Source organism: Ambystoma mexicanum, chromosome 4p, assembly GCF_040938575.1.
Source record: "Ambystoma mexicanum isolate Mex_15411 chromosome 4p, UKY_AmexF1_1, whole genome shotgun sequence".
Lineage (NCBI taxonomy): Eukaryota > Metazoa > Chordata > Amphibia > Caudata > Ambystomatidae > Ambystoma > Ambystoma mexicanum.
Window position 1 is genome coordinate 811001323 of NC_090927.1, and position 19208 is coordinate 811020530.

General features: G+C 43.1%; 1 protein-coding gene across 1 annotated transcript in view; it reads left to right on the forward strand.

Annotated features, from left to right (window-relative positions):
* C4PH6orf163 (chromosome 4p C6orf163 homolog) overlaps positions 1–19208 on the forward strand; it is a 351818-nt gene that overhangs the window by 307439 nt on the left and 25171 nt on the right. The window lies entirely within an intron of this gene.

Consider the following 19208-nt stretch of genomic DNA (forward strand, 5'->3'; position numbering starts at 1 on the left):
TCTTCAAAGGTGATGTGTAACACACGGCTGGCTCTTTGGGCTGGACCTCTGTGCACTGTATGTTTGACTCGAAGGGTAAGATGTCTGCAGATAGAAAATATGGGATTAATGAACTGGGTTATTGAATGTCTCTCTCTTCTTCCCTTTCTATTCTCCTGTAGGACCCCGAAGGTTAACGCTCTCACCTTAGGTAAGTGAACGCCGTGCTCTCCATCTGCCTCAGGGCAGGGTGCTGTAACCAGTTTCTTCACTGGATAAGGGGAGCAGGCCTCTTGACTTCAGAGGACTGCTGTCCGTCGTTTACTGCACGAACGGTAAGTTTCGAGTAATTCTAATGTCTTTAAAGTCTTTAGTAATGATGTCTCTTGTTTTGCAGGGTTCCGGCGATGGTGGATGACGGGCTGAAGTGAGTTGAAGATGGAGCCCGTGTGATGAATAGAAGCGCCTGGAAGCACGTAAGTAAGCGCTTGTTGCCTGCTTCACAATGCGCTCTAACTGTCTTTTTATTTTGCAGGTACAAGTTCGGAGCGGCTGCAGGGTGCCGGAATACCCACTGGGTTAGATGTGGAAAGGAGTAATGGCACGTGAGTATTAAAGTTCCCCAATGTCTTTAAACGCACCTTGTTTTGTCTTTCAGATGCGGGATGCAGCGCCGAAGGCCTCCGGAGCGTGCGAAGAGTTGGTAAGCTTTTGTCTTTCAGATGCCGGAATGCAGTGTGAAGACCTCCGGAGCGCACGAAGAGTAGGTAAGCCTTTGTCTTTCAGAATGCAGCGCGAGGCGTTGGTGACAGCCGATGGCCCAGGTAAGTGAAGAGCTGTCACTGAAGACCGTAATGCTAACCTGTTCTTTCTTGTCTTTATAGGTGTTGCTGAAGACTGGATTCAGGATGGTAAGCCTTTTTCCTTAGGCCCAGGATCAGATGCAGAAGACACGATGAGCGTTCTGCTGCAGAGGATGCAGAATAACGCAAAGCAAGATTCATCCATCGGGTGTGGTTTAAATAGCCTCCTGTAGTGCTTAGGTGTCTCCTTCCACAGCCACGCCTAGGTAAGAAAAGAGTTCCTGCTTTCCAGAAGAGTTCCAGTGTTCTGAACCTAGGGAGTGGCTCCTGCCCCACCCAACAGGAAAAATAGTTCCAAACAGAAGAGGATCAGAGGCTTAACTGGCAGGCAAGTAAGCAGCATGGTCTGCTGCAGGTAAGTCCACCCAAGCATTATGACCCCGGCGCTTCCAGCGCTGGGACTGGGCATATTTATGAGCCTGGTGCCACTGGCGCCAGGACTGGGTCCAAAAGGTCCCAATTGGGACTGGTTGGCACTCGGAACCTGGGTTATGAACCTGCTTCCAAGGGAGTTGGGAAAACCCTGACCTTTTGGAAGCAGGGATCATGACAGATCTATAGTGCAAACTAGCATGATTAAGACTCAGGAACATCAGAAGAGCTTTCATGAACCAAAGGTCCTAGTTCTCCTCCCTTATTCTGTTAACAACATGTTCTCTAGATGACATGGTGCCTACCAGATCATGGACGAGACGGGGCCTTATAATTACCAAGTCTCACAACCCGATAAAAAGTCAAAACTCACATTTATCATGTGAATCTTCTCAAGGAATGTAAAGAAGATCACATTGAAGACACTATCATAGTTTTACCAAGCCTAGTTATAAATGCCATATCATAAGCCTATTGTCTGATGAACCCAGCACAAATACTCTGATTCCCTCCGACTTAGCTCAGAATCAAAAAGAGGATCTAACGTACCCCTTAGAACAATCTCCCTGAGGTTTTCAGAACAGAACTGGGAAGAGTGGGGATATATCATTACATCCATACTCACCCAGGTAAAGTAGTACATCTGAAGCCATATAGAATACCTAAAGCTAGAAAAAGCATAACTGAAGAGGAATTAGACAATATGTTACGGGCTGATATTATCGAGCCCTCTCAAAGCCCCTGGTCATCTCCAATTGTGTTAGTAGCTAAGCCAGCTCAATCGCGGACTGCATTGACTTCAGGAAGGTAAACAAGGTTTTCCAATTTGATAGCTACCCCATGACTAGAATTGATGCTCTTACTGAGCCATTGGGATCCACGGTTTACCTCTCCACGATTGATCTGACAAAAGGATTTTGGCAAGTTCCTGTCAATCCAGCTGACAGACAAAAAAATGTTTTTTTACTCCCCTTAGACTTTTTCAATTTATAGTCTTGCCTTTGCCTTTTGGCTTGCATGGGGCACCAGATACATTTCAAAGGTTAATGGATCAAATCATTCGGCCCTATGCTTCATTCTGTGGTGCATACATTGATGATATCATCATCCACAGCAAGACTTGGAATGAGCAGGGTTCTAGGAAAAGCTGGAATTAAAGCAAAATGCTATTTAGCTAGGTCAGCTCTCAAGTATCTTGGCTTTTTCATAGGAAACGGATGGGTTTAGCCTCAGAAAGAAAAAATCCCAAAACAAAAAAGAGTTGAGAGCCTTTTTGGGTTTGGTAGGATATTACAGGCATTTTAGCCCTTACTTTTCATCTATAACATCTTCTCTTACTCAGTGGCGGCTGGTGAGTTTGAAAGCTGGCAGTGCAGGGGGTTCTCCCCCCGTGAAAATTTTGAAAAATGGCCTCCAAAATGTGAAATTTACTATCCAAACCCACCGAAATATGACAAAAAAAGCATTAGGTTTTACATACTAATGGTGGTACATTATTCTTATGTGTGCAAGTGTAATGGTGTATTTTACAGCAGCTTGTATTGAGAATAGCTGGTACTATGGGGTATTCATAAAAAAAATCATTATTTAGATAGTCAGTAATGATGGAAAAATATCATTTTTTCATGCTGTTACTGGCATTCATATGCGTTCATCCTCTTACTAAGGTGGGAATTTAGGCATTTTCTGAAAGGGGAGAAACTAAGCTAAAATATTACTTTTGAACCACTTAATTAATGCAAGATTTGTCCTACCTCTAATGGATGTCTGCCTCGCTGAGTCACCATTGCTACAGTTGCTCAAAGTTGAAACTCGTGGAATAAACAGGTTACAGAAATCGCACATACATATTGCATGGAGAAAAATGCAACAGAAATAGTTTACTAAGTTTATTACTTTCAGTGTTTTATTCTCACAACCAACAACTATAACATCATGATCTGATCACCAATTAAACACACTTCACATACCTCACTGTTCTGTCAAATAGACCACTGCAACCTTACACAAAATCCTAACATGTAAAGACATTGAAACAATTAAATAATTCAACAAAGGTGTATCCCACAAAATAACTGCAAATAGCTTGTAACAGAACAACATTCACCTGTCAATCATTTTGAAAATGTGTACACAAATTGTGCAGTTCTATTTTTCAGAGAGCCAAATGTATCAACAGTCTGTGTGTTAAAGTCAGGGATATCTTGAATGAGTTATCTTTCCAATGACAGCATGGCCAAAGCATTTAGACGATCCTCCGTCATTGGGCCTCATTACAACTCAGGCGTTAAGGGTTAACGCCGTCGTTAACCCTTAACGCCTGATTCCGATTTTAACGGCTGCTTTTAGCAGCCGTTAAAATCCATGGCGCTAACCTGCCATGATGCTAATTACGCGTAATTAGCGCCTTCCCCACTCCCATTATGCCCTATGGGGCAAAAATGGGAATGGGAAAGGGAAAATGGGAAATGGGGATTTACCGCCCCACTTACCGCCCCACAATATAGATGAGGAACTATATACATTTTTGGGCAAATAAATTAATGCTCAGAGGTAGCGACAGCCTACTTGAGAGAACCTAGTGCCAATATCGGATAAATAGAAGGCTGCTGTGTTGACATAATCATTTGACTGTATTGCGTGGAATTCTGTATCTGTTATTGTATTAGTCTCTCCACTGGACTCTCTCCGTCCTGCACTTACCTCTCCGCCCTTCCTCTCGTCTCTTCCCTTTTTACCCTGGCATTCACTTCTCTCCTCTTTTCTTTTCTCTTCCTTACCAGTCATCATTAATATTAACCGTGGGATGACATGTTTTCCCCCTTGAGACAGTTATTGAGAAGCCACGCGTTGTTTAATATTATTTTATTCACTTTCTGTGATTTCTATCTTAAATCCCTTTCCCTTCACTTTTTCCATGGTACCTTATGTAGTGTAGGCAGTTTACTGACACCATATTGAGACATATGTTCTTTCATGCCATCCAATGTAACTAGGATGGTTTTTCAGATATTTTGATAAAGCTTCCCCATTGACATACCAGGTTACCCACACACACCACCTCAGTCCATTCCGGCACGGAACAGCTAATTACCACTTTTCCTTGCCTTTTCCTGACCTGTATAAACTGCAGGTCACTGTATTTACCGGCATGCACATGGTAGTATATACTTTGTCTATAACCACAGTCCATAGGCATCAGCTGTAATGCATGCTTATCCGCATGCTCCTTTGCATTCCTATTTGGTCTAATATCCAATATGTTATTTATTACACCCTTATTTTCGTGCATCAGTAATACTTATGCTCCGAACACATCTATTTTGGACATAAAGAATAGGTTTCCATTAACGGACACACAGTTCCAATGCTGGTCAGTATTTAGGTATTGTACACAATCATATTTCGTCCCACGTTGGGATAAATCGCTTTGGTGCTATAATTATTTGCACTGCACTAAGCACTTTTTGCCCCATGCATTTGTTTATAATACACTGCTGGGAGCTGAGCACTTTGCACTTTATGAATGAACCTTAAAGGTCTATGGCTGTTAGCCATCTATAATACACAGGAACAAAGGCGTATGGTTAAACCATTTGACTATTTTCAGCTATTTGTGCCCCAGTGCTTATATGTAGGGGAGGCATGCATTATGGAATTAGTCCAAGCATATTGGGTACATAATTACCCATTATATACACTTTGGACCTACAGTACAGGATTTCCATTAAGGATAAACAGAGACAATGCTGGTTGTGTCGTAGTGGGCAACGTATATAATGCTATGCAGTCCGATGTGGGGACATACAGCATTGGTGCTATGATTATTAGCACAGAACTATGCACTTTGTACTCCTTGCAGTTGTTTAATGTACACTGCTGTTAGCTGAGCACCTAGAACTTTATTATTGGGTTTGATAGCTTCATGGTGGTTAGATATTTAGAAAATATGATATGATATGATGGTTTATTTACATATTTAGACACAATGTGTTTCAAAGTGCTTCAAGGCAAAGGAGGGAACAAGGGAAAATACAATGACATTCTTACCGGTCATGAACAATACGCATGAGAAATTAACTATCAGACTCGGCATGACGACATTTCAGATAGTGCAAGAGCTAAGACATAGATAATGAAGGGAGCGGGAGAGTAGGAAGGAAATGGAAACAGACAGGTGACTACCGTACTAGGCCTGATGACATTTCTAGTAGAGCCAGAGATCATCAAAAGGTGAGGGAGAGGGGTGTAGAAAGGGAGAGGGGAGGAACAAAACACGCGACTATCGTACTAGGCCTGATGACATTTCAGATAGTGCTGGAGGGGTGGGGGGGAACAAGTAAGGGGTGGGGGAGGAGACAAACAAGGTTGCTATCATACTAGCTCCAAGGACAATTTTGATAGAGTAAGTGCATAGAAGAAAGTAAGGGGAGGAGATAGGAAAAAGGAGAAGGAAGAGGAGTATAGAACAGAGAATAAGCAGTGAAAAGAGTGGAGAAGCAAGAGGGGAGAGCGAATACAATTGCAGAAGTCAGTAGTAACACATAATGTTGCGAGAGAACAGCAAATGCAAGTCAGGATTCGAGATGAAGATGGGAACAGCATGATTCAGGGCCTCCATGAGTACAAGATGCAGTGGAAGTCCAGCATGAGTGTTGAGAAAGGGTGACGCACCGTGAGTCAATTAAGTCTGTAAAAATCAAATACAAGTATTGGCAACAAGACAGTGATGGTGCAACCAGAATGTATCTGGGCAGACTCCTGCAGAGGTAAGATGAAAGGGGTGGGGGAGAGGGCTGAAGGGGGGGAGGAGAAGCAGGGTAGAAGAATCAAGCAAAACAGGCAACACCTGTATGCGAGAAGGGGGGCACAAACGGAGCAACACAGGGGACAAGAGAGGGCAGAACGCAGCAACAGAGGGACAAGAGGGGGTAGGGGTCACAGCAGAGCAACATGGGGGACAAGAGGGGGTGGGGGCACAATGGAGCAACATGGGAGACAAGAGGGGGAGGGGCCTCAATGGAGCAGCACAGGGACAAGAGGGTGTTGGGGGGTGCAACGGAGCAACACAGGGGACAAGAGGGGGATGGGGGCATAATGGAGCGACATGGGGGACAAGAGGGAGGTGGGGGCACAATGGAGCAACACGGGGGACAAGAGGGGGTTGGGAGCACAACAGAGCAACACAGGGGAGAAGAGGGAGGTGGGGGCACAACAGAGCAACACAGGGGAGAAGAGGGGGGTGGGGGCACAACAGAGCAACATGGGGGACACAAGAGGGGTGACGAGGCACAATGGAGCAATATGGGGGACAAGAGGGGCCAGGGGGGCACAACAGAGCAGCACAGGGACAAGAGGGTGTTGGGGGGTGCAACGGAGCAACACAGGGGACAAGCGGGGGTGGGGGCACAACAAAGCAACAAGGCATTACAATATGGGACAGGGAGCAGACAGGGGCCTTTCCCACAGGCCTTGGAGACGGGCCGGCATTCGCTTGCCAGCTCACCTGATTGGTTAAGAGGTGTGCAAGGACCAATCTCAGGCAGGCAGGCAAGGCTCAGAGAAGCCACTCAAACAAACACAAAAGGGATCGGCCATGTTGGAAGGCCAGGTCCATTAGACAAAAGGATGGTAAAGTGCACAAAAAGCTGCTCAGACAGGCTTGCTCCAAGGGTCAGAACATTGCACCAATGTATCAGGTGATTTTTAGATCCACTCCATGATGATAACAAATGATTTGGTAAATGCGCTCGTTGTGCAGTGTGCATTTTTGCCCAACAAAGCCCAAGGGCTTACCTTCCATGGATGGAGCTGGGGAAAAGGACTCCCAAGGCCTCCAGACCCCGGAATGCAGGGAAGACCCTCCAGGGTCATAGGAACGAAGCATATAGGTACAAAAGTGCAAATGTTAGCTTTTGCATTTTTTAATTAGGCTATTCACATTGGGTCGAAATGCTAAATCCTGTGGTACCAGTACAAAATAGGGTACACTATCCAAAACACGTGACATAAAATGATCGAAGTGCATAAAACGATCCAAGTACATAGAATGGTTGATACGCATAGAATGGAGGGAGTGCATAGTATGGTTGGAGTGCATAGTATGGTTGGAGTGCATAGAACGGCTGGAGTGCATAGAACGGTTGGAGTACATAGAACGGTTGGAGTGCATAAAACGGTTGGAGTGCATAGAAGGGTTGGAGTGCATAGAACGGTTGGAATGCATAAAATGATTGGAGTGCATAAAACAGAGTGAATGGAACGGTTTGGAGCGAATGGAACGGTTTGAAGTGAATGAGACGGTTTAGAGTGCATGAAACGGTCGGAGTGCATGGAACGGTTGGAGTGCATGGAATCATTGGAGTGCGCTCGATCTCAAGCACCTAAGGTAAACCACGATATCACATCTCCACGCTTAAACTCTTCTTTACACCACCACTCACCTAGAACACAGCGATACTATGACACCATTCGGTTGTCAGGTTTCTTTAATTACTGTCATCAGGTGTCCTTTAATTACTGTTAGGTTCCCTTTAATTATTTCCCTTTATTTCTGTGTGGGTTTGGCCTTGACCTTTCTATACAGATTCCTGGCTCTGGCCCAAGGCAAGATGGAGTTTTACAATAGAAGCCTTGATTGGCTAGAGAGAACTGCAGGACAACAATGAACGTTCTAAACTGTCACTCTCTGCCTTTCATCGTCGTAACCCCAGCTCAGAGGACATGTCTGTAGCTGCTCCTGCTGAAGTCTTGGGCCTAGTGGATTTGAACTTTCAAATCCTGGCAGTCGAGCGGCTACTTATGCAGGGTTGTTCAGGAGAAGAATTCAGGTTCGCAGGAGAGTTTCTGGAAGTTCTTTTGGAGAAGAAATAAATCTTAAGCTAAGTGACTTTATTTGGATATGAAAATCTTTGCTCAGATTCATTAGAGACTTTAGGAGATTGTAAATGAAAATTCAAAAGAAGAACTGATGTTACACTGTTTATAGTTCAACGTTTAATTTTTAAATGCACGCGAGCAATGTTAGACTGTTACGTGTGATCGTAGCGCTAGTGCGCGAGCGCGAGAAAAGACTGCTATGTGAAAACTACAGCACGTGAATTCATTGCACGTGTACGCGTGCGCGAGAAAAGACTGCTATGTGATTTCTACAGCGCGTGTGTTCCAGCGCGAGTGTTCAAAGCGCGAGTGTTCAAAGCGCGTGTGTTCATTGCACGTGTAGTCATAGCGCGAGTACGCGTGCACGAGAAAAGACTGCTACGTGATTTCTATAGCGCGTATGTTCCAGCACGAGTGTTCAAAGCGCGTGTGTTCATTGCGCGTGTAGTCATAGCGCGAGTATGTGTGCGGGAGAAAAGACTGCTACGTGATTTCTATAGCACGTGTGTTCATAGCGCAGGTGTTTAAAGCGCATGTACACGAAAGTAAGAAAAGACTGCTACGTGACTTTTTCAGCGCGTGTTTTCTTAGCGCGTGTGTTCCTCAGCGCGTGTTTTTTCTCCAGCGCGTGTTTTCTTCAATGCGTGTTTTACGCAGGTAAATTTTTGCACGTGTGCGCGAAAAGGTTTCAACAGACTTTGGAAAAGTTTGCAAGTTCTTCAAGAGACTATGAACTCTATTTATTAAGAAGAAAGAACAGGATTCATCTAAGTCTTCTTAACTGGAACATTTAGCAGTTTATAAGGCAAGAGTCAAGGTTCTTAAGAGTTCAATAATCAAAGGAGTTGCTGTTATTTTCAAGAATTTCAAAGCCACAAGAAAGGTAGAAAGATTTTATCAGCTATTACTCTAATCTTCTCTAAGATCTTAAAAGAGAAGGACCAGGTATGATTCTTTACATTTTAGTTAAGGATATAAAGTTTTTATAAGTTAAAGGTAGTAAAGTAATTTGAGGATTCTGTATGTTCTTATGTATTCACTGCACGTTCCGCATCAGCTAGTCAGAACGTCGCCACCCTGGTGTTTCTTATGTTATCCACTTCCCCCTTTCCCTTTGGGGTGTAGTTTACAGAGCCGAGAATTATCGGGTTCGAGGATTACACTTCAGGGGGATTGTTGGGGGTTCAGCAGCTTCCGCAGACACAGGATAACTCTCAGCCTGACAGACATTCGGCACAGCTGTTCTCATACCATCACTCGCTTCATACTACCCATCATCCTAACTAAACACAGCTGGTTATGCCTAACGCAGCAGGAATCGGTCTGGATAACAACCTGCCAGAACGAACACATACTCCTGATCTCCCAACCACCACGCCTACCTCTAAGAATCAGCTATCACGCGAATGTCACACCTGCCGCACACGCACCTTTTGACTTTCCCTCTCTCCCTCTACTAACCTGAACTTCAGTTCCCGAGGGCGTTCAACCTACGAGCGCCTTGAGATCATACAAGTAATACATAAGGCGCTATATAAATTCAAAATAACATACCATAACATAACATACTGGGAAACGATCACCAGTCTATTAATATGGTTAATGCTTAACGGCTTACAGTTTGGATGTGTCTCACGTCTCCGCGTGGTGGTGCGTTGGTTTTTTCTGCATCGCACCGCTCATGGAATGGCATAGCTCTTTAATGTTGTCAGCTACACACGGAAGGAGGTATTCCTAGACGGCATACACTCAACACATCTGTTAAACATAGACATGGGACCAGGGAAACGATTACACACACGTAACACTTCTCCTCTTTTTAAAGTTTCCTTTCACTTTAATTCACTTTCTTTGAATCACGTGTACAGTATTTAGAGCATGTAATGTCAAGGGCAAATAATGTGACCAAGCAACAAGAAGTTGCGAAACCCTCCGTTTCTGCCACCGCCTCCACTATGACCTTGGGGAGCTGCCTTGTTATTTTAACTGAATCTTTTGAATAAAGCAATTTTTAACTAGCAGATGTGGATACTGGGATTTTGCTTACGCAAGGATTTCGATACTTTGCCTTGCCACTGCGTACTGGGAGTGCATCTCACTTATGCCGCGTGTTTACACTGGCGTCAAGAGGATATATATCTATTGCAGAATCAATATGAAAGCACTGTATGAATACAGTACAATTAATAAACCATCAGCAGTGCATGAATGCTTTGGCCCAGTGCTTTATTGACAGCACAGAGCACTACACCATTGTGACTTTCCCAAATCTGGAGTATGTAGGGTCCCTCCGCACCACCACCTTTTGTTCTGTTCCAAGGATATGTGCCCACTGTTGGGGGAGCAACTTGGGGTCGAGCTAGGGGCAGGGACGGCGCCACGGCCTTTCACCTTTTTTCAATTGAAAGGGGCCGTGAGGCCAAGTAACTACCACCAGCACTTTTACAAGGAGTGCTGTGTCTGTTCATCACTTTCACCCTGCGCACCCCATTGGCAACACTGCAAGCGTTGCTCTTGCTGCAGTAACCGCTTCCTGGAGGGGGCGGAGCTGAACTCCGACACGTGTTTGGTCACGTGACTTCACCCAGCACTGAAATCGCCGGCACAACCGCCCGTGAGGCGGATTCATTCACTTTTACAAGGAGTGCTGTGTCTGTTCATCACTTTCACCCTGCGCACCCCGTTGGCAGCACTGCGAGCGTTGCTCTTGCTGCAGTAACCGCTTCCTGGAGGGGGCGGAGCTGAACTCCGACACGTGTTTGGTCACGTGACTTCACCCAGCACTGAAATCGCCGGCACAACCGCCCGTGAGGCGGATTCATTCACTTTTACAAGGAGTGCTGTGTCTGTTCATCACTTTCACCCTGCGCACCCCGTTGGCAGCACTGCGAGCGTTGCTCTTGCTGCAGTAACCGCTTCCTGGAGGGGTCGGAGCTGAACTCCGACACGTGTTTGGTCACGTGACTTCACCCAGCACTGAAATCGCCGGCACAACCACCCTTGCGGCGTTAAGCCCTGGAGGCAGTAAGGGCTGGAGTCGCTGTTGTGCTGTTTAGCTGTGACCTGGGCACCTGGCACGAGCTAAGTTCTTGAGAAGTATTGTTCCGTGATAGCGCACAGTGCTGAATTCTTTGCTTACTTTGAGAAGGTTGTTACATCACGTTCTAATTCTTTGACCCATCATTAGGAAAGGTGTTTGCCATTTAAGTTGATATTTTGTAAAAGTATTTTTATATTTGGTGTACCTCCTCTTTACAATGGCCAATGGCCTGCGAAGTGGGCGTTGCATTGAGGCAATAACTAATATTTTAACATCTTCGAGCATTGATTCTACGGTATGCAACGGTCGAACTTCATATCATGAAGTGCCATTAATTGACATGGTAGATGACAATATACCTACTGTCCCTGTGGCTTGTTTAGATACTGGTAATTGCTCTACTCATGTAGCCCAAGTGCACGCTACTTCCTCTGTTTCCATGTATGCCCCAACAAAGGTTGAGGAAAAAGAGATTGTAGATGTAAATACGAATGATAGTATGATTCGATCGGATTCATGTACCCCTAACAAAGTGCAATTTAGCACTACCTTGCAGAAGATGGCTGCATTAAATGCACAAGTCAATCAAACTATTAGTATGATGACTCCACTAGTATATGGCACAACAAATTTGGGCACCATAGGAAATACTAATAGGAGTTATCATGCTAAAATAGAAGATGATGTATCGGATGAGGTACTAAATGGAGCAATTCCGCGCACGCTTTCATTCTCGCCTGATCAATTTAATGTTTCAAATAAAGTACCAATTGAGGATCTTGGAGTAGGTACGAATAGTGTGCGCGGAATTGAAAATCAATCCCCAACCCCTCTTCCGGTGATCACCAAAATTCTAGATCTTCTTGACAAGGGTCATGAGCTCACTCATCTTGAATTAAAGGAATCTAAGACCATCTTGCATTATCTTTGTTCCAAAATGGATAAAATCGAGGGGTTTATCACTGCAGTTGACACCCTAAGATCCATTCAATCTGAAATTAGTGGACAAGGCCATAGCAATGAAGAGGCAGGGAGGCACGTTTTATATGTAAACAGCTTTAAACAGTGCAATCAGGACGCATTAATCGAACCTGTGAAATGTAAGTGTGACAATGACTTGAAAGAAATTAAGGCATCAGTCGATGCACTGAATTTCACAATTACAACTCACTTCTCCAAAATGGAACCTTTAATGCAGTTTCCTGATAGCCCATCTGCTCTCCTTGAAGAAATCGAATCACAAAAAAAAACAGAGACAGAACACTGTGGTACTGAGGAACCTTTTACTTTTATGTCCCGTCGAGTTAAAAAAAATCACTTGCGAGCTGTTAAGAGATATGCTAAGCGTAGGAAGGAAGCACTATTACATAAGAATGATGGACGTGGAAAGGATACTTACACGGTTCCTAGCATAGAATTAATCTATGAAGATCATATTGATGTAGGACAACTGTCCAAAGAAAGCCAAGATGTTCTCACCCCGGTTACTAATTCATCGGAGGAAGTAAGTCAAAACGGTATTATTACCAAGTCACTAATGACGAGTGCCGTCCCTTCTCAGATTGCTAATCTTAAATCTGGTATCGTTAATCCAGTGAATAGCATATCTGAGGAAATTACGATTTCCAAACCTTTGATCAAATCAAAATTATGTGAAATGTCTCTAAAGGTGTTAGACAATCAGGACAATGGATGTGCAACAACTCTAATCGAACCTGCTATCGGCCCTGTAGTAAAAAGTAACTTAAGGGACTTTTTCCCGATTATAGGGAGATGTCGTACGATAAAAAACAACATTACTCACCCGGGCCTTCATGGTAGTGACAATTCGATTTCATTAACTAGGAAAACCTATAGTGAAGTATGTTCGAGGGATGTGACTACTGAACTCTCCGCGAACAATATCTCCGAACAGCCCAAAAATATACCCTTAGTTTATGTAAATGGTATTGGTAAAATAGGGAAGGTGGAGGTAGATGAAATAACTAATACCATAGAAGAGGAGGTGAATATGATTAAGTCGGTAATTGCAGTAAATGGCACGGGAAAAAGAACTACTTTGGTTGAGGCATCGGCCGTGCTTCATAAGGAGAGTCCTAAGTTCAGCTGTTTCGATCAAACTGGATCAATTGATAATGTAATGACTCCAAATCGTATATTTACACATGGCCCTGCGCAAAGCAGAACACTATCACAAAACATGAATACCAATCCTTTCTTGTATAAAAATGGCAAAGCCTCTGTAGCTCTGAGTAAAACTTTCCATATGGACAATCAGAATACAAACAATCATAGTAAGATCTTATTAAAACAACCTAATAATTTATTAATCAATCCTGCTGTTGAAGCAGGAACTCCAGTTGTCTCAGTGCCAATCTCACACAGGCCCTTGCAGTCAGGCGAGAAGAAGGAATACATTATAGGATTTGAAGGAAATGCTGAGGAATTGGTAGATAAACGTATTAATCGTTCATTTATCTTCTCCTTTTTCTCAAAAATACCTCAATTGAGAATGGTTAAATCCAATGATATTACCAGAGTCTCTCTGGCCAGAATCAACAACTTCAGGGCCCTATGTTATCTTGGTTCTGAGGCAGTAATGAAATTTATTTGGTCCAATCGGGAGGAAATAAAAAGAGAGGGTTTGGTATTACTTACCTTCGGATTCGAGGATGATGCTGCTCTATTCCTTGATCCACCAAAAGTGATCGATGGAAATTGTACTGATATGAACGTACCCATTGTTAAAACAAATATGGGCTCTGGACTTGATTTGGCTGAGATTCTGAAAGTTGTAGCTCAAACAAATGGCCTTCCTTGGCTTGAACCCATGCTCTTGGCCATTTTGTCTTCTAATACTACTTCATTACCTACAAAACCAGTCACATAGCTATCTAATCACAAAGAACTTAAAATCATATCTTGGAATTCGTGTGGCTTTGTGAATTTAATGAACTGGCATCTCAATCTTATCAGTGACGAAAGACCAACTATAATTATAATTCAAGAGTCGATGAAAACAGAACCTCTACTTATCCCTGGTTATGTTACTTTTAACTCATTAGCTAAGAGACATCTATCAGGCCGCCCATCTGGGGGTTTATCGATTGCAATAAATACTTCATTTAAAGTCCAACCTAATTTAGTTTGGAACTCTCCGAGCTTACTAGGGGTTCATCTTAATATACCCTCAATCAGATATCCATCATTAATTATCATCTCACTATATTGGAACCCTGCCAATTTAACTATTGAAGAGATGTTTGACGATCTTGAAGCATGCTTGGAACTCTCCGCTAGTATATATCAGAACTGTGAGATCATTCTTGGTGGCGATTTTAATTGTGACTGTAGAAATGTGAATGAAACTAGTCTATCTAAACTCGCAACCTTAACATGCATTAGAGGAGCCAAGTTTAGAGAACTCTTAACTGATTGGGACATGGATCTCTTGGCAACACACGATATGAAATCAAAAACTACATGGGAAAGAGGAGTTAAGAAATCAATGATAGATTTTATCTTTGTATCTAGTAATCTTATAGCTTACATGGCCCCATTAGTAATAGATCCTATATTGATTGGCGATCATGCACAACTTATAACATCATTGAAATTGAAATGTCAATCGCTAGGGGCAAATAGTTCACTAACAGCAGTAGAAATTGATCATCCTCAGCACTCAATCAGGTGGAACAATGGCTTGTGCGATCAGATTGTTAAACACATATCTCGAGAAACACTGCGAGTTGACCAATATGGTGCCAATTTAAGAATAAAACTATCTGATAGGGATTACTCCAAAATAGTTGACACCGTTTTGCTCAAATTTTGTACAAAACATGCTCATACCTACGATCAGAAATGCAAACTGTTGAAAAGGGAAAAAAACAAAGCCCTAAGACAATTGAAATATAATGTTTTAGGCACTGAAAGACTCAGAGAAAGGCGGAATCAAATCACCTCTCAGTACAAACAAAACTTAAGATTCGCCCGGATCTCAAGACATAATGAGGAGAATTGTACTCTAATCCGTGCCATCACGCCATCACGTCACTCAACACTCGAGTTATATGGCGTACTCTAAAAGCTGACCCAAAAAATGCCGTGTTATCTATGCCGAATTGTATTTCTGATCAGACATGGCAGACGTATATAACTGCCAAATATCAACTACCTTATAAGTTCCAATTTCTTCCTGGTATATTGCTAGACTCTACCAGGATCCCTCAGTTCAATTGGAGCGTTAGTGACATAATTTGGGCAATCTCGAGGCTGTCGTATTCTAAGGCTGCAGGACCAGACGGGCTTCCCCCTTGTCTCTATAAAGCGGACCCTGCCATGTGGGCAGAAATTATAAATACCAAATTCGAAACCATCTTCAACTCTGGGGAAATTCCACCTTCTTGGTTAACTGCAAACATAGTCCCCATATTTAAGAGGGGTGATCCTTCTCGCCCTGAAAATTATCGCCCGATTTCTCTAATCGATACCGAGGCTAAAATCTTTGCGATTCTACTTCTTCATGATTTGGAGAAAATTATTGAGTCCAAGGGTCTTTATTCTAAATTTCAAACGGGTTTCAGAAAGAATATGAGTACCACTCTAAATGCAACTATCCTTGCGCACGTTATTGCTGGAGCAAAAAATAAGAACTCTAATCCGGTATATATCGCAATGATTGATATGAGTGCGGCCTTTGATAATGTTGTCCGCAACTTATTGTGGATGAAAATGTTAGCTTTCGGAATTCCAAAAGATTTAATGTATTGGATTATGAAATTGCACACCAATACATCTTATAGAATAAAAATATCACAAGATGGGGGCACCACTGCTCCAATAGGAACAGCACTGGGATTAAAACAGGGCTGCAACCTTGCAGCAACCCTGTTTAATCTATACATGGCGGATCTGGATAAAAACTGGGAAAAATTGAACCTGTTTTCTGTGAAGGTTGGGAGTATATCTTTGCAATGGATCGCCTTTGCAGATGATATTATCTTGTTTGACCCTACTCCTGTAGGTTTACAAACGAAATTAACACTTTTTGAAGAATTTGCAAAGGACCATAATTTGACCCCCAACCCGGCAAAGACTGCCATTATGAAATTTGGAGTGAAGCAGAAAAAGGGCAATTTTAGATGGCATATTATGGATACGCAGATATCTTGTATTAATAACGCTATTTATTTGGGGTATCATCTCTCTGATCAGAATTCCATCAAGGTATGGACAGATATTATTAAATGCAAAACCAGGACACTCCTTTCGCAAATAAAAAGGATCTATACCCGGTTCTGCAAATTTTCATTAACTCCGTTAATTGAATTCATGTCCTTGAAGACTGAGAGTATCATTCTTTATGCATTAGATATTTGTTTGTGTGATATGTCTAATATGTTGGATTGTTTACAAGGTTCACTTTTAAAAGCAGCAATGTTTTTGCCTATGTCCATTCCAAATGCCATCATACGTCATGAATTGGGGTTGGTGGCTCTATCGTCTAGATGGAAATGGAGACAGTTGTCTCATTTTGCAAAAATGAATTACCCACCGACTAATTCACTATATGCGGATTTGAACAAGATGCTGGGTACCCACTGTCTTCCTTCCTTTTATAATTATCAACTGAAAATGCAACAACTTTTAAGTGAAGTGAATATTACAGTGAATGATGTCCATCTTCGCCCGTGCCATGCAAAAAAAAAAACTCTTTGATTTAGACTGGTGTGTAACTATTGATCGGATTATGACATACAAATCTTATGAAGAATATGGTGCCTTTGTTAAACAGCGCATTCCTCGCTATGCACACATCACTTTATTCCCCTGTGAAACTACCAGGAAAGCATATATTCGATTTAGATTTAATCTTTACCATACCAGAGATAGAACAAAGAACTGGCGAACAAATGCCACTACATTTGCTGTGGGATGTCGATTTGATGAGTGCAATGAACCACACGAAACATTGAAGCATCTCATACTTTATTGTCCCCATTTTAACAAAATACGCACAGCAAGATTTATGAAATTTGTTGATATAGGGTTTGAGGATTGCCTCGAGTTTTTATGGTCTCGTATGATGCAAGGAGCTCACAACCGCTTAATTTATGAATTAGTAAGTTTTTGTAAGCATATAGAAAAAGAACTTATTTTGAGTGGAGAATGAAATGCCTAGTTGGTAAATTGATTGGTATATTTTCTCTTGCACCTGTATTTTAAATTGTATTTTAAAGTATTGTGTGCTAATGTAAAATAATGTAATTTCAAATGTTTAAATTTTTCTTTTTTTCTTACATGGATTTTAACTTCTTCTTTTGCAAAGGTTCTACTCGAAATTTTTCTTGTAAATGAACTAAATGCAAATAAAAAAAAAAAAAAAAAAAAAAAAACTACCACCAGGTGCCAGTCAATAATTGTATAGAGCTGCAATAGATTATTTTCTATGATGTTTTCGTTCTGGGGCTTTAAATGTCCTCTTTGCGGAGCTCGCATTACAAAATTGATTTGCTGCAGCCCTTCAGGCAGTCACTTGGACTGGCCTATAGGGCAAGAGGCCCATGGGCAAACAAAAACACAAACTGCTAGTTTTTACCAGTGTTGCTGAAAAAATATTATACTTTCAAATGCACAATTTGCACCACATTTTATCCCAAAAAAATCCCCTTTGGGTCATTTTCAAACCGTGTCACAAAAGGAATGAATTGCTATTTGCAACTGTGGGCCACTTTTCGTTGGTGCCCGATACAATTGTATGGCCCAGTCCGACCCTGTCACCTCTGCATTCAAGACCAAATGCCCTCTCTTGCGTTTACCTGGAACAACACGATCAGACTGTTTACTGAAAAGATATAAATGTAGAAGAAGGCATTTGGTCTCGAATGCAGCGTTGACCATGCTATATTAGCCAAGCGAGGCCCTTATTTAAGAAGTTTGAACAAGTGAATCGGCGAATGATGCAGCATAGACAACGCTGCCTTCAAGACCACATGCCTGTCTTCTGTTTATCTTTTCAGTGAACATTCGTATTGTTTCTAGAAACAATAGGAATGTTCACTGTGAAAAGATAAACGCAAGAGGCCGACTCGCATTTGTCACGAAGTGCTAGCCTAGCACTAGGGTGACAGAGCTCAGCCCGCCACCAGCCGAGCCTCAATGCAGCCGCAGGGGCCCCTCCGGCCTGTCCATCAGTGCGGCCGAGCAACTTTTCCCCAGGGGCCCAGTTCAGTGCTCCTGGAGCACTGTCTGGGCCCCTGGGGAACGATTTCAAGGCCTGCCGCCTGGCCTGGCCACTGCTGCAGTGGACATGCGCTGTTCATGAAATACATTGGGCCTCATTACACGGAATGCGGTAAGGGCACCGGTACCGGTAAACCCCTACCGCCTTACTACGAGGTCCCTTTGCGGGACCCAACCTCAACGGCTGGTTTTACCAGCCGTTAAGGAACAGGCCCGCAAAGGGACCTTGGTGCTAATTACGGTACCGCAATTTGTAGTACCGTAATTAGCTCCTTCCCCATTCCCATTGGGCCCTATGGGGGCAAAAATGGGAATGGGGAAGTGCCTTGGTGAATGGGGAATTACCGCCGGCGCTCACCTTGGAGTAGGGCGGTAATTCCGCCATCCACCAAGGCGGACACGGTAAAATACCGGCGGCAACCATGGCACTAATAGCGCCATGGTTACTGCATACCGTGTAATGAGGCCCATTATTTTTATTCAGTTAAGTAACTTAATGAAAAAGGCTGCAAGTTAAGTTAACTTGCAGCCTTTACATTAAGCTACTTAACTGAATAGAAATCTATTTCAGCAACAGTAAGCGTCACGACGCAGTCTGTGGTGGTCACTCACTGGCAGTGGGTGACCACCACAGACCACAGCAGGGGCGTTGCTAGGGGGGGGCTAAGGGGGCTATAGCCCCTGATCTCTTGGTTGTAGCCCCTGATAGAATCTCAGGAGCTACAGCCAAAAGACTAGCTAGCCCCCAGTCCCAAAAGATCCAACATCAGCTTAGCCCCGGGTCTTTTCCAGACCTAGCAACTCCCCTGGACCACAGCAATTCATTCTCA